We start from the raw sequence: 16,098 nt of genomic DNA on the forward strand, positions 1-16,098 counted from the left end.
GTATTAAATTAAAATCATAGCTGAGTTGTTAGAGGTATTATTGAAATTAAATCCTATTGTTTCTCTCATCTTGCTTATAATTAAAGGAAGTAATTGCTCTTTGATTGTTTAGGTGATTTAAAACTAATTCCATCGTTATCCTACTCTAGTTATTAGCTGACAGATGCAAATCTCCCAGGACCATTGAATAGCCATGTTCCTCCCTCCCTCCCTCCCTGCTGACTCGTCCCTGTCTTGTTGCAGTATTCCCTGGAAACTAGGAGAAGCCTAGGAATCCTCTTGCAGCAGTGTCAGCAGAGAGGGCTTTACAGTTCGCTGCCAGCAGTTAGCTTAAAAAAAACAGTAAAGAAAAATAAGAAAAAGGGAAACCACAGCCAGCACCTGGGGCTTGGCAGGCTCCAGTCTGGAAGTGACGGGTTCCCAAGACAGGAGGTGTGCTAAGGACCCCTCTCTTCCTTTATATGAGCTGCTGCCGAATCCTGACAGGCCATTCTGGACCACAGTTTGCTCCTGTGAGAGGGAAAGGGCCACCAAGGCTTAAGGATGAATTTCCTGAGAGCTGGGCTCATCCTACAGATGTAACTGCTGGGACAGTGTAAAGTACAACTACACTGACTTTGGGCTCAGCCAGCACATTCTCTGCTAGCAATCAATGTTATTACTCCCTTTGATCTTTCTGAGCATATTTTTCATTTTCTGCACAAAACAGTGGATTCGTGTCGTAGTTAGCTCAAAGCTGCACATGCTGCCCCTGCTCCCCGAGGAAGTTTTTCTTCCCAAGACCATGATGTCATCAGTGATTTGGACCTGGCTACTCTGGACACTGTGTGCAGACACTTGTGTGCCAAGTGAAAAAGAACAATGGCAAAATATCTCAGAGGCTGCCAACAAGACAGACCGTGGTGTGCGGGGTGCCTGCCTGGGAAGCCAATTAAATACATAGCACTTGAGGAGAGCTCAGAACACGTTCAGAGGGAGAGCCAGTCCCAGAAGAGGCAACACATCAAAAAAACAGAGGGGATTTCCTTAATGCCTTTTATCCATGTGAGCAAACCTGACAGTCTTCATAAGCCCTGGCATAGATCTTGCTCGCGTTGTGTGAGTAATACCATTTGTCTTGTGGCAAGAATGACTCTGTGTCTGCTTTGGTTCAGCCTCGCAGCTCACCAGCACGGGGTGTCCTCTGCTGTTGCTGCAGTGCAGGCAGCTCTGGAGCAGGGAGCAGCAGCCTGAAATACAGCTCAGCGATTCCACACGGCAAACACGCCGACTGCAGCGGTACCGTCCGGGCTCTGGGGGTGGTTCAGGCCCTTCAGAGGTCAAATATTCTCCTTGAAATGGAGGGATTCAATGCACAAAGATGAATATGGCCCAGCCTGACACAATGGCAGGGGTTCTATGCCTCAGTTGGCTTCAGCTGAGCTACAGGTAAACAGCACAAGAGGGTGTATGTTGGGAACACGAATGTGAGTCCACAGAAACTGCCTTTTCTCCTCCCTTTGCTTTTCAGCATTTTTTTTTCTTTAATTGAAACAGAAGATTTGAAAGGGGAACACTAAACGAATCAACAACAAACTCAGCATAAAAGAAAGTATTCATGAATGTCCCAACCTCCAGCTTTGTAAGGGATCAATATTCATTCTGTACCAGATGTGGCAAGTGTAACAGTAGCATTAAGTGCTACTCAGGATATTATTAAACTATCAAATAAGAGAGGAAATTGGAATACAATTGCTATTGCAGGCCACAGACAGATCTCAGCCATGTGTGGAAAGATTTTCACTTACAATAAAGGACTGTGGTAAGGGAGAGCAAAAAGCTTTTCACTTAGCAGGGTGATGGAATTGCATAGGGTTTTTGGTCAAAGGAACATCCACTCCCTGGGAGTCAGGGTCTCCCCTGTACAGTCCCCTAACAAGGACTTTGTCCCCATACCTCTAACACAAGTACCTTGCTCTTCTGTATGACATCTCCAGCAGTTCCTTCAGTATATATTCTTTACTCTAAGCTGAAACAAAAACATAGTGCTGCAGCAAAACATCAACACTGAGCTTGAGCTCCGCAATACAGTCTGGGCTGCATTTGTTTGAAACAGCAGCTGGATCCAGATTGTGCAAATTGCTTAGGTCTGTATAAAAAGCCAAGGTGTAAGCCTTGCAGCAGATACCTCTTGTCCAAAATATATTCAAAGTTGTCAAGTGTGAGGATGAGCCCCGTCACAGAGAGAGCACAGACTTGAATGGCTTCTGGTGAGACATTGACAAATGTGAAATGAAAAACTGAGTTGGAAAGTAAATGAGCAGAAGCAAGTCAATACGCTGCCTGTCAGATATAGAAATGATTTTTGAAGTGATTTTCAAAGTGATGACAGCTGAAAGTAAAAAAAATACATATTTTTTACAGATGCAATCAGAGTCCCTACCTGACACAAATTCATTGCAGCAGTGGAATCACCCTAAGGCTGAACCAGGGACTAGGGGGTTCAGATGATAACTTTTGACAGATGAGAATTTCTCCTTCTCCCCCAAGAAGACCAGACCAGCAGCAAGCACAAGCACACCCCAAGGACTGCTCCACATGCTGGAGGCTCTCAGCACTGGCCAGTCTGGGGACCCTACTCCTATTGAACTCCATTGATTCAGCATCCCTGCTATGCATTTTCTTACCCAATTCTAGCTCTCGCTGTGGGACATGTCCTCCAAGCTCACGACCCACATTGCAGACTCAGTGTGGATACATGTGGGACTGGTGGCATAACAATGCCAGCTGCCTCTCTCTACTGAGGGTGGGCTTGCAGGGCAAAACTCTGGCTGTGCTGAGAAAATTCAGGGTTATTTGAGCAGAAAGAGATGTACCAAACATGTTTAGGTATGAACAAAAGAAAATGGCTGTGCTATTTTTTTTATCTCTCTTCTAGAAACCTTCCCTGACTCACTATGTTTCAGTGGGTTTAAAAGCCAAGTTCTACTTTTTCACCACCTAAAACACCACCTCAGTACCTGCTGGGGTGCCAGGGATTACAGTGTCTGAGAGCTCCTTCTGATAGGAAGCTCACCTGAGTGCCTTCCACGGGCAGGCTGCAAAATCACGTCCCCTTACGCAACCTTTTTTTGTAAAGCATAATACCAACTTTCCCACCAGCTATTGTACCCTGGTTTTGTTCCCAGGCACGGTCCATGACCCTGTAGTTTACAGACATCAGGCAAACACCTCCAGCCACTGAACGCAACAAGCTTGCCACGGGCCAGCAGGGTCAGCTGCTAGTCGCCACCCACAGATACTATTACAGACCAAGACGGTGAGCTCAAACCTGCATTAATTTTCTTTTGATGCCAAGTAGTCCGGATGAGGCTATCAGCCCCCTCGCACCTTGAGGAGCAGATCCCAGCACCTCTCGGGGTGCCGGGGTCCCCCGGGTCCCCCCTCCCGGCCGCAGCTTCAGCAGAAGCCGGTGTGGAAGGGCTCCCTCCTGCCATGCCCGTGCAATTCTTACTGTCATCAGCAGATGGCCAAATATTACCACACATACATAACATTTACATCCAAAAGGGCACAAAACTGGGTAGAAAACGCCTTTCCTTGCCAGAAGCATTTATTTATAAAATGGCATATGTACACTTGGCATTTACCTTTCTATATGCAACATTACCAATTGTGTGACAAATGGTGACACTCATTTCCTTTCCCACTCCTGACATGCTTGCCAAAGTAAAGAGCATTATGCAAACAAGTAGTAGGATAAAGCTCTGTCCTAAACCACCTAAACATTGTTTCTTATTTCAAATTTATTTTGCCATGTAGAAAAAACCCCAAAACCTGGACCCAGCTGCAGCAAAGCCCAGGTCATCAGTAGCTGGCAGCAGGTGGCAGAGCGAGAGGCACCTGGAATCTGAATGCGGAAAGTGTTTCATTAAACACTCAAAAGGCCCAGCGAGGGGTTGTGGTGGCAAACTCATAGGTTTATAGTTTTAGCTGTTTTGAAGAAAAACACATAAACCTGTTCTCCCACTGTCTCGTGAGGGTGGAGGGGCTTTACCTGCTTCAGCATTGCACAATGTCTGAAAATAATCAATATGGGCACGAGCACTAATGTGACTAACAGGAGAAAAAGCCAAGGAATAACCTTTCCAGCATCACCTCGGGGCATGCCTGTGCAGACAGTCGGGTTGATTCAGCCAGGACACGTGCCAGGCAGAGAAAACAAGCTGGCTGTAATTGCAGAGGACTGGGAGCAGAGACACAGCAGCACTTGATTCTCCATTGCCTTTTTGGGACAGTGGCAGAAACACGCACCTGCATTTCACTGCTTTGCTCAGGACTCTCAGGTCATTGCTGTTGTTGTCTGCCAGATCCACCTTTCCCAGGGTTTATTAGGCAAAACAACTTAGTAACTGGCTCCACATCCTGTACTGTACATCAGTTAAAGAGGACAAAGTGAGAAGGAACTGCTCCATCACTCAAACACTTTTTAAGGGAACAATTTTCCTGAGATCCTGAGCTTTCAGTAGCCCAGGAATTGCCATTTCATCTTTAAATGATTAAAGATTACTCCAGGGTGCCAACCATAACCAGACCAAAACACCTCTAATTTGTAGTACTTTTACTTTTCCTCAGACTGTTTGAGCTCTGTGCCAGCTTGCCAGCAGCTACTGGGATGGCCCTTGGTGTCACCATCACTTGCAGGAAATGCATGACTGTCCCATTCTCACACCCTTCTTAATTTTTGGCTGACATTTACCAAGAGTGGTGGCCTATAGCTCTCAGTTACATAAAGGATGTAGGATGGCTTTCTAAAAATCCATGATCTGGGGACCAAGCTGGTGGATAAGGCTGAACTCATATTTGATTTCTGCCTTTTATACTAAATCAGTAATACTGCAGGTATAAACACAGGGCTTTCATACTGGGAGCTAATGCTCACATGTCTTATCCCTACCCACAGCTTGAGAGGGATGTAAAGATGCTCCAAATGGGATCCTCGGTGTAAGACCAAGCAGCATAACCTATGCCAGATGAAATGGGGTGATATTGAGAGGTCACTTCCCTTGAGTAGGAATCTGATCCCCGGTTTGGGTGCTGCAGGACTCCTCCTGGCAAGCTTCCAACACACAGCAGAAACCCTCTCCTGCCATCAGCATTCCAGCCCCAGTGCCTGACAGAGACCTTCTGTCTCACAAACAGCATCCTCCTGAAACAGCATCTGTCCTTGCAGTGACACATCTCTCCCTGATAACCAGGCAATGGGTTAGCGAGGAGATCCCAGACCTCCACTCCCTCTCTCAGCTGCCCAAATCAAGCACCTTCTCAGTCCCACAGCCTACATCCCCCTGCTGCCTTCCCCTTCCCAGTGCCTCCTTTGCCTGTGCTCAGAGCCCTGTGGCTCCACATCACCGCTCTCCAGCTTGGACACACTCCCAGACATATCTAGTCACATATGATGAGGGGATTCGAGTGCAGGAGCAGGAGCTGCAGCATGTCCTGGGGGGTCTTGGGCACACAGGTATAGGACATCCCCAAAATGCACACACAGCCTCAGCCTGATTTTTCAAGTTTATCAGATTATGCTCAATTTCCCACTTAGTGCCATCTCCAGTTTTGCTCCATCAAGCTTTTGATCCCTCTTGATGAATATTGTTTGCACTACCCTGGAATGCGAAAGGGATTAAAGGTGCTAATGAGGTGCTGCTATCCCCAGCTATGGCCCTATGGCCCTGCTGAAAAGGTTCTTGTTCTACAACAGCTCAAAAAACCAGAGAGCTGAGGGCCAGATCATGGTCAAGGATGGCATTAAGGTGGGGGATGTTCCTTTCTGCCCATTCACGAAAGCCTGTTTTTGCCACACGGTCTCTGCCTGTCCATTTGTGGAGGCTCCTCAGGGCAGGCACGTGGCTGAGCCACACTGGCTGTCTCTTGGCACAGTGACCATCCCAATGAGGCACCATCCGACACCACCACTGAGCAAGACCATCCCTGCTGTCTGGAAAAACCACCTTGTAGCAGCAGCTGCAATACTCTGCCTGTCAGAAGGCTGCGGTGGTCTTATGTGCAGATAACACTTTGCTAGTGGCTGGGACGTGCTTACAATTGTGCATCAGCTTGGGCTCCTACCATTTTGGAAACCAGTCCCTAAAAGTCCTGTTTCTTGTATTTTTACCTGCAGTAACTCATTTCAGGATTTTCCTGCTTAAAAAAAGAGCCTGTTAGGACATGGAAAATTAAAAGAAATCTTTTTTCAGCTTAATGTATTTACAGAGCTATCTGTAGCTCAGCAATCAATTTGAGCAGATATAATTTAAGTACCAAACTTCTGAATTTGAGAAAATAACTCCCTTTGTCTTCTGAGAGCCCTGATTATGATTGAGGATATCACTGATTTTACAACAAACATAATTCCTCTCTCGCACACCAGCAATCCTGGTAGGCAGCTTTAGACACATGCAATTCTATATATGTCAGAGAAAACAGATCATCTGAAAGTAAAACGGCTCACCAAAGAGTAAACAAAGCACCCGCCAAGGTTTAGTGCACCGCGTTTCCTTGGCTGTGGGCTGGGGACTTCCACAGAGGCGTATTTTGAGCCCAAGCCCTTTTTCTGATGCCTGTTCCCAAACACAGCAAACCCAGAGGGAAAGGCTCTGCTGTGCCAGAGGGGTGAGTGCAGGACAAGGGATGCCAGACCCCCTCGAGCCAAGGGGTTTGTCACCTCTGCACGCAGGGGACATCAGCCGCTGGGGCAGAACCCCCCGGCCCCGCAGGTCCGAGAGCTGCGTGATTTGCAGGCTGTGACTGGGAGGGACCCGCAAGGAAATCTCCGCACGTGTGCGTTCACAACGCCTGCTCCCATCCTCATCACGCCAGCGCGGCGGCTGCTAAGCAACTAAACCCGGCCAGGAGGCACTTTTGAGATAATGCTAAAAATAGTCCCCGGCAGGCGAGACAGCGCCAGCAGCCGTAGCCGGTGACGTCAAGTTCCTTATTGCTGCCCTCCCTGTCTTGCCTGCAGACTCCGTGGATGACCAGGTGAATTCCTCCAGGCCTCCCCAGGGACCAGCATCGGGGCAGGGATCAGCACTGCTCCCATGTGTCCAGCCCCAGCCTGCACCCAAAGCTGGGCACAGCCCCCAGCAGCATATCCCTGGTCCTTAGGGGAGGGCATTAGGATGGCCCCTTCTCTGCCCGTGTTGAATCCTTTCCGGAGGAAGGAATGGAAAGCAGCCCCTGGGCAAATCTAGTGTTAAAAGCAGCAATTTGATTAAACCGACAAAATCATGCACACCATTGGAAATGACAAATGACATTTACAACTCCACTGCAAACACGAGGCAGAGCATACACCTCCCTCTGTCTCTCCAGTCTGTTGTTCTCAGCTGCTGAAATCACTTTTGTAGCTAGTCTGTACCAAACCCAGTTTGCATCTGTCCTCACACAGAGATGGCAGAGAACAGAAACCAAAACACAGGAGAAGGTGCCCGTATACTTTATGCAGCAGTGTTGAATTTCTAGGTCCAGAAGAGAGAGAAATGGGAGGAGGGAGCCCTGCATTTTAGCTGTTTGGGCCCAGCACATTGCCCTCATCTCAAGAGCAGAGCCTCCTCTCTCCACCAACTCAGTCCTGCCCAAATTGGGCCACTACACCTTTTTTTGGAGGCACAGTTCAAACCACACCAGGACCTGATCCAGTGCAAGAATCACCCCCCTTCGTCCACCTCTCCTCTCTTTTGGCTGCAAGATATTTCCTGAGCACACCCTTCCTCCATGCCTGCAGCCTCTCTCCAGTCCCTTTAGCCACATCGGGGAAATTATCAGGGTGAAAAGAGCCCCCCAACTCTGTTTCCCCAGGGGTATTTTGGCCCACGTCTGCTTGCACAGAGTCCCATGCTGGGCACCCTGGGTTCCAGCAGGGATGGGATGGGATTGGGGGAGCCTGCTCCTGGCAAGAAACTGGGAGCAGGGAGGGTTGATTAGTCATAGGCATTGAGCAACAATCTCCTTCACCTCCTTGCAACACCAGCTACAGAAACAGGAAAGTCCAGGCAGGTGCCACCCCACATTTAAGGATGAGTTCAAATAATGTATCAAAGAAATGTGTTTTACTCCTGGAAATACCACTTTCTTTTAAAGCACTGGCCCAGGGTTACAGAGAACTGATAAACAAAGTTGTTTGAGTAAAAATAATCAGCAAGAGCCCCCTGCCTGAAACCAGCAAAGGAGTACCCCAGCAACCAGCAAGGCCCTGTGACACCCACACAGGGATGCCTGTGGGGACTGGGACAAGTGTAACTCAGTGCTGCTGGTAACCCAGGCAAGTACTTTTACCACACATTCTCCAGTCTCATCTCTTTTTCTAGTAAAGCAGCACTAAGCCCTTGAGAGCAGCCTTACAAACCTCTGCAGCAGGTCCCACTTGTGTTGAACGTACCTGGGATGGTGCTTTTCCTTCTCCCTCTAAGATGTTGTTAACAACCCCAGGGTGCAGCTCTCATGGCAGGTGATGAGTTTCCACCTGCAGCCCACACACATGATGTGAATTGGCTCCTTCGGTTACTGAGAAAAAGTCCCTGGAGAAGGAAGCAAGATCTGAAGAGCAGAGGTGGCTCCCAGCTGGCACTGACCTGTTTGCTCTTTCCAGAACTCTCCTTCCTGCACATGAAAACATACTCAAGTGGAGGAAGGGCAGAGCTAGAAACCAAAGTTTGAATTTCACTGCAGAGAAAAATGGCCTCTCAGCAGCTGGGCTGTAAATTTCCCACTGAGTGTAAGGGGGATGTAGGTGCACATCTTCCAAATACCAATGTCTTTTTCCGTGGGAGTAAAACCTAATTGATCTTTAACATGCAGCACTTAATTTCATGCCTTTTGTGCATCAACACCACCAGTGAAACAAACACCAGATTTTACTAAAATGAGTGCGTGTCAACATATTGGTGACTCATACCCACACCCAGTTGCAGAGGGAGGCTCTGAATTTCCCAAAAGCTTTCTGTTTCAGCACTTTTTATCCAGCAGTGATAGAAATGTGCCAGCTGGAAATCCTGATGCATCCCTGGTCTTTCTTGCTCTTGCCCTGAAGCTGAGGTTTCAGCGTGTTTGGAAAGAGATTTCCAAGCGGGAAATGCTGTATGTGTCAGCCACACATGTGAGGCATTGGAAACCCCAAGGCAGCAGTTGCCACTAAACCTTTCTACAAACCCGAATGGAGAGGGTTTAGCCAAAATAGGATGTCTGTAAACATTTTGCAGCAGGCTCATCATTACCCTTCCAGGGCCATCCCTGCCACTCAAGCATGCTGAGCACCAGGAAAGCAGATCTGCCAGGGCCCCATGGATTGCCATAGCTCCACATGTATTTGTTGCTCCTCTTTATGGTTTAGTTTGAATGAATCATCATAAAAAAGCTGAGGGTTTGATACCTCACAGCTGTGAATTATAAAGGAAGATCTTTAGAGACATCTTGGCCCATAAATGTGCTTGTCTGTGCTGGTCTATATCTGAGTGATAAATGAAGCCCAAGACACTTGAAAGAGCTTCTTGATATTTGAAAAGCAAACCAAAGCCAACCATCCTTTCTAGTTTTATTGTACCATCCGTCCAACTTCTTTTGCTCTGCTTCCAAAAGCATTTGTGGCAGATGGGCAGTCTGCTGTTTCCAGCCTGGCTGGGTTTGCTGCTGGGGTTCATTCCAGGGCAGAGGCAGCGGCACCGCTGAGAAGTTATCCCCACTGTGCTGGCCTCAGACCTCACCAGGTTTGCAAACCTTCTTCCTCAAGGCCAGTTTCTGACAAAATGTCCCATCAAACCAGAAAATCCAGTCTGACATTTAACTGACTTGAACTTTATGCATCTAAGTATCTCAAAGGCAGGTGCCAAGAGAATGGTGCCAGGCTCTTTTTGGTGGTGCCCAGTGACAGGACGAGGAGCAGTGGACATAAAACAAAATACAAGAAGTTTTCCTTCAACATGAGGAAGAACTTCTTCACATTGAGAGTAGCAGAGCATGGGAACAGGCAGCCCAGGGAGGTTGTGGAGTCTCCCTCTTTGGAGACATTCTAAACCCATCTGGACATGCTCCTGTGTCACCTGCTCCAGGTGACCCTGCCTTGGCAGGGGGTTGGAGTAGATGATCTCCAGAGGTCCCTTCCAACACTAATAATTCTGTGATTCTGTGATTCTACTACATCCAGCTCCACAAGCCATCCCTCATCTCCTGGGAAAACTCCTTATAGAGCTGTGGTGACTCTCACAGACCTCAGGCATTGTTGACAGCCTACAGCCACCCACAGCTCCCTGCGGACCCAAACCCAGACAACGAAGAAGACCTACCACCATCACAACCCCACAGGGAGGTGGGAGGATCTTACAGAATCAAAAGCCTGTTGCTATGCTTCATTTTCCCCTTAGGCTCCACCAGAAAGTCTCTTCAATAATGTCTTTATAGCTCCATCAATCTTATTTAAACTTCAGTACAAATAAATTGTAGCACATTCAGAGTCCCATCACAGCTCTCTGACTCACCCAGTCCCAGCAGACATCGTATATTAAATTAGTTTTGGAATGTATTCAAAAGCAATTGTTTCAGCTTCTTCAGCTAAGCACTCCCCATGCTGTATGTCAGGGAAAGGAATGCAGGACGTCCACCCCGGTCTCTTTGGGCCAGGTTATGGGGTTTAACATCACACTGAACTTCTCCCCTTGTTCCCAGCTTGGCTGCAGCCAGAGGTTCTTGCTTTAGTCATGTCTGTAACAATCTCCACGTGGGTCCCCATGGGCTGCAGGGACACAGCCTGCCTCGCCACAGGACGTGAAGGGACCTCTGGTGTCTGGAGCACCTCCTCCTGCTCCTTCTTGAGGGGAAGGACTATTCACACTCTTCCCTTGCTCCAGCATGAGGTCCCTCCCACAAAAGAAAGGAAGTTCCCACAGGAATTTGTCCAGTGTGAGTCCTTCCCATGGCTGCAGTTCTTCAAGAACTGCTACAGCATGAGCCCCTCACAGGGTGCAGTCCTTCAGGAACAGACTGCTCCAGTGTGGGTACCCTGCAGGGTCACTAGTCCTGACAGCAAACCTGCTCCAGCACAGGCTTCCCAGGGGGCCACAGCCTTCTTTGGGCATCTCCCTGCCACACCTAAAAAGAGAGATTGGGACTTATAGTCTTTATCTATCATGGTTTCCTCTTCAGAAAATCAAAGGTGTACTCTTATACTGATTCAATCTTAACCAAAACATGTGGTCCTCCATGTGAAAGCAGTTACAGACTGAATTCCTTTCTAAAGGGCCCCATCCTTGAGATGTAATTTAGAGGCCTTCTGGATTAAAAAAAAACAAACACCAACCAAAAACAAACAAACAAACCCCCCCTCAAAAACCCAAACAAACAACCCTCCCCAAAAGCAAACAAACAAAAAAATAACAAACCAGGTCCCATTTTTTGGCCTGCTTTGCTTTCCTGCAGCAGCAATGAGTGAGGCTTACATGCAGTGTCACCCCAGGGACTGGGGGTGCTTGAGCCCCTGTGCCCCGCAGAGCCCGGGGGATCAGTGACCTGTAGCCTGGGCAGCATCACAACAGCACATGGAGATACTGAAGTGCCAAATATGCTTCCAAGTAGAAAAAAAAAAAAAAAAAGTGTGCCTAAACTGAATTACTATTTCCCTCACTGGCTGGCAAGATAATAATCTGACACAGCTAATTAGCAAATTCCTGAGGCTGTTGCAACCCTCAGACCAAAAGTATACCAAACTCCTTGCTAATTCAGCCTTTGCTGCATGGTCTCCTCTGCCTCCTCTTATTGTGTATCCTTATCTCCTTTGACCAACAAATGGGAAACACCTTCCTATTTAACTGCCTGAGTTCTGGAGTGATTTCCAATAAGTGGACATCAGCATCAGTTTTGGATGCAGAAATCCAATTAATCTAATCTGCCTGGTTGATTAATATCTGTGAGGTTGATGTGGAGGAGGAATGCCATCGGTCAGGTTGTTGTGTTGACAGCAGTGATTATGCAGGCTCACGCTTTTCCCATCCCACTGCTGTGTGTGCAGGGAGCTATGGGCAGCAGGGAAGCTGCACTTCCCAAAGCCTGAATGGAACAGCCCAGGCTGGGGAGAGGCAGGAGCTTTCAGCTCTGCTCCTTTAACTTCAACCGCATTTGCATTCCAAAGCAAGAGGCAGAGGATCTGTGGTGACAAAGACTTCCAAGGCAAAAGGGCATCTACTGCCCTTGAAAATACTTCCGTCTGCAGCAAACTGAACTCGGTCTTACCAGGTCCTGCCAGCAAGTTCCATCATTTGCTGGTTTTGCTGGTGTTATGGGTCATATCTGTATCCCCAAGGACTGTCAGTCAGCTCCAGCCACGGACTGACCTTTTGCTAAGCCGAGCTGATCAAGCCTGGAAAATGACAAGTACTGAGGCTTTTCTGCTTCCTTTCTAAATCGCATCGGGCTGCTCAGCAAAAGCTGCTCTGTGACATCCATGTCCTCGAGAAATCCAGGTGTTCCCTAGTCACTGGCTGTGTGCATGTGCAGGCATGTGCTCGCACAGTGCCTGCAGCCCTGGCACTGCCTCAGGGTGCCCACTCTGCCCTGCCAAGCACTGTGCTGCCCCTCCTGCAGTCACCAGCTTGGAGTTTTGGGGTGGGCAGTGGTGTATTTGGCTGAGTACTGCCTCCTACCTGCAGGGCCATGGTGAGCTCTGGGCACTGATCATGGAATCATAGAATCATTTAGGTTGGAAAAGACCTTTAAGATTATTTAGTCCAGCTGTTAACCCGGCACTGCCAAGTCCACCACTAAATCCTGTCCCAAAGTGCCCCATCTACATGTCTTTATAATGCCTTGGGGGATGGGGACTCCACCTTTGCATAAGGGAGCAGTTGGACCCCACAAACCTTCCACCAGCTCTGTGCAAGTGGGTGCATGCAGGGTGTCCCAGCCATGGATCTGGGGACATGCCAGGAGGTATTGAGTTCATATGGGCCAGGACACTGCAGTGCCACACTCCCCTCTCCTCACCCAATGTCCTGGTCTCTGTGAGACGGGCACTGAGCTGCAGGGCCAAAAAGGTGTTGGGCATAGCCCAGCAGGGCCTGACTGTGCTTTGCTTGGATCCTCACTGAGCTGGGGGAGGGAGGGGAAACACTGGCCTTGTATCCACAGGGATGCTCTGGCAGTGCCATGGTGGCAGAGGGGTGGCCAAAAATTCAGGGGTGAGGGGGAGGCCCAAACCAGACCTTTGCTTTGCTTCCTGCTGCAGAGTCCCCATAACACTATCACAATGGTTCCACGACACTCAGACCTTCAGGGGCTGCCTCTGTGGGATTTGCCAGGCAGGAGCACTGGGCTGCCCATCACATGTCTCCTCTTTCCCAGCGTCCACTCGGGCAGACTCTGCCAAATCTTCCAGTCTCCCACCCCAGTGTGGGAGCAGGGCACTGCTTCTCTTGGTATTGAAAATAAAAGGTAGGGTCTCTGGCTTCTGAAACCACATTTCCATCAAGCAATCACTGTTTTGGTGTTGAGGGTGGCTGGGATCAGTCCCGCTCCTGTCAGCAGCAGAGGAAAGCAGCAGATTTCGGCAGCCTGCACTATGAACCGCTGCGAGCACCATGGCAGCTGATACCGTCTGCCGTGATGACTCACCACTGTTGATTTGGGCAGAGGCAAGAAAAACAGCCTGAAATGCGCCAGTTCGACATTCATGTTCTCAGCGACGGGCTATTAGCTCAGAGCAGGTCCCCATCATGTCCCTCCCTCCCCCTTCTTTCAGTGCAACATCACCGAAATTTATTTTTCAATATTGGAAGAGTGATTTATTGGAGCCTTATATTTGGGAAAGCAGCTTACATCACTGCCAGAGGCATCACGTTCAAATGGATCACATCTGCATCAACAAAATACCTGCCACACTTTGACCCAATAATCTCCCCAGGCAATTCTTTCTTTTTTTCAAACATTGGCTTTATCACGATGGGAAGGATAGGGGCAACCTATAGAGCACGTGCTCACGATAGCTAACAGGGCTATTGTGGCAGGGCTGTTCTCCCAAAAGCATTCACCCCAAAAGAGAGTTTGACTCAGGGTGAGCCCCCGGGAGGTATTTCAGCCCAACACCATGCAGCTGCAGCCAAATAATCGGTGGAGCTGAACCAAGGGCTAGCGGTGGGTGCTTTTGGGCTGGAAAAGAGATCACACAGCACAAAGCAACCCCACTGGGGTTCAGAACATACCACTGCAGCGTAGGTGGCAGCTCAACTCCATCCTGGCGTGGGAAGTGAGCTGTCAGATCGCATTTCCTGCCTCCAGCCTCAGCAGCCATGAGCATTCACTTATATTTTTCCAATAACTTCTATTTTCTCTTTTCCTTTTCAAAGACAAAGGACTACACATGAGCTGTTTGGTCTCACACGTATGAAAAAAAAGGCTGCCATTCCAACAAATAATCTCTACAGCTGCTGGTAGCCTGGAGCTGTCAGACCATAACCTGTTTGCTTTGAGAAAAATCACACTGGTGGATTTTGTGGGGATGGATGGATGGAGTAAGTCATGCTTAGCTCTGGATGGTACTTGCCAGAGAGGGATCAGATAGATATTCTATTTTCTGAAGTTCATTTCTGAAACCTGTTGTGCCTAGTCATAGTAGTCTCCATTCAATTCTGGGCCACACACACAGACTAAAGACTGTACATAAAGTAGAATGCTCACTTGTTTGCTGGTTGTAAACTCCATTTTTAAGTCCAGGAAAGTGCTAATTATGTGGCTCCAGATATTGCAGTGTGCCACTGAAGCAAACAGATAAGCTTGAGACTTTCCACTGCTTTCAGTCATTAATTTTCAAATTTGCAGGAAGTCTTTATCTGTATTGGGTTGAAGCACTAAAAATAACCACTTGATTGAGTATGTTGTTTGGAAGAAAGGGCTGCTGGTGTCCCACTACGCGGTGTGCTCTCTTGGATGCTCAGCTTGGGCTGTCAGGTGCCACAATGGTGACACCTCAGGCAATGTTGAGCATCGGTCAGGGCTTTCCCCTCGCACCCAGGGGCACTTCACAAGGTAGAGGGAATAGTACACGGTAGTGGGAGTAGTGGTAAAAACACACAGAACAGAAAAGTAACGCATAAGGGACATTTTCCCAGGCAATGAGAGTTGCAGTGGGACCCGCTGTAACTCGGCTGTGCCTCCTGATTTGCATAGCCAAGAGATGGCAGCACGCTCTCACGGATGTGCCGCTGGAAAAGCTCCCTCGCTCCCTGCAAACGTGAGAGGTTTCAATCTAGTGGCGAGGCACGTCGGAGGGACATCCTCCTGCCCCGTCTGCTGTCGCACACGGCCAGACTCGCGGCCGTGGGGCTGCAGCTCTGGCCCCGTGGGGTAGGGACGATGCTGCTGCCTCTTGCAGCCCCCCTGGTGCTGCCCCGCCAGCCGGTCCCCGCCGAGCATTGCCGCCCACGGAGGACACGGCAGGAATCATCTCACACACACCTGGTCATCCCCTCCGGCCCTGAGTGGATGCTGGGCTGGGCATCCAGGCGTTTGCCGGGAGTCAGTGGAAGGACCTGTTCTTCAGCTTCGGAGTGTTGTTTGGGGGAGAAAAAAAAATAAGTTAACGGCATCCTTTGTCAAATTGTGCATCTGGAATGACTCTTCCTTCCCCCGCCCCGACACAGTGCAGCCCCTAGTGCCCTCAGTGCACACCAACTTCTTGTTCAAGTGCACCATCAGAGCTTGAGCAGAGAAACTCAGAAAAAAACACTTAGTCTTGGTGTTTGCCTTTCCCAAGATGATAAATTCAGCACACGATTCCCTCCACTTGCTTTTTATCCTACTCTGCCCCTATTTCTTGCTGACTTTGTTGAGCCCTTTGGGGTGCACCCTGGCTGAACACTAACCTGCCAGCCCCTTCCAAGGTTCACTTCCCATGGGATCCCGCCAGGCTGTTGCCACAGCCTGAGATTGCAACCATCCCTTCTTCAATCCCAGCGCTTTGCAAACAGAAGAACCTGAGGTTTTCTTTCAACAAAGCCTGATGCAAAGCTCTGCTCTCTAATCCCTCTGAAAACAGAAGCCGCTAAGAGGAGCGGAGAGCTGCGGGGACACTCGGACTCT

Source organism: Pipra filicauda, unplaced genomic scaffold (assembly GCF_003945595.2).
Source record: "Pipra filicauda isolate LSUMZ 115617 unplaced genomic scaffold, ASM394559v2 scaffold127_size2900866_pilon, whole genome shotgun sequence".
NCBI lineage: Eukaryota > Metazoa > Chordata > Aves > Passeriformes > Pipridae > Pipra > Pipra filicauda.